The sequence below is a fragment of the Arachis ipaensis genome, chromosome B04, assembly GCF_000816755.2.
Source record: "Arachis ipaensis cultivar K30076 chromosome B04, Araip1.1, whole genome shotgun sequence".
In the NCBI taxonomy this organism is placed as follows: Eukaryota; Viridiplantae; Streptophyta; class Magnoliopsida; order Fabales; family Fabaceae; genus Arachis; species Arachis ipaensis.
Window position 1 is genome coordinate 111,221,214 of NC_029788.2, and position 364 is coordinate 111,221,577.

The following is a 364-nucleotide window of genomic DNA, read 5'->3' on the forward strand; positions in this document are numbered from 1 at the left end:
CTACTACTGGACATTTTTGTCTATTTTTTGGAAGAAAGCCAGAGGAGATAGAAGAGAATATGAAATATATGTGGAGAATATCAAGGGTTGCACATCCTTTTATAGCTGTTGAAAATTTGTCTTGCTATGTCTTATTTACACTGTAAACGTTATAATTTATCACGTATCTCGTTTATGATGTAAACGAAATAAATTTACACATATCTTATTTACACTGTAAACGAGATATACAGATGTCAATAGCTTTATCTTATCCATTTATAATGTAAACGAGATAAGACATATTATATATTTTCGTAATTATTTTAAAATTATTTATTTCAGTAAATAAAATATTTTTTATTTATTTTAAAAAATCCTCTTA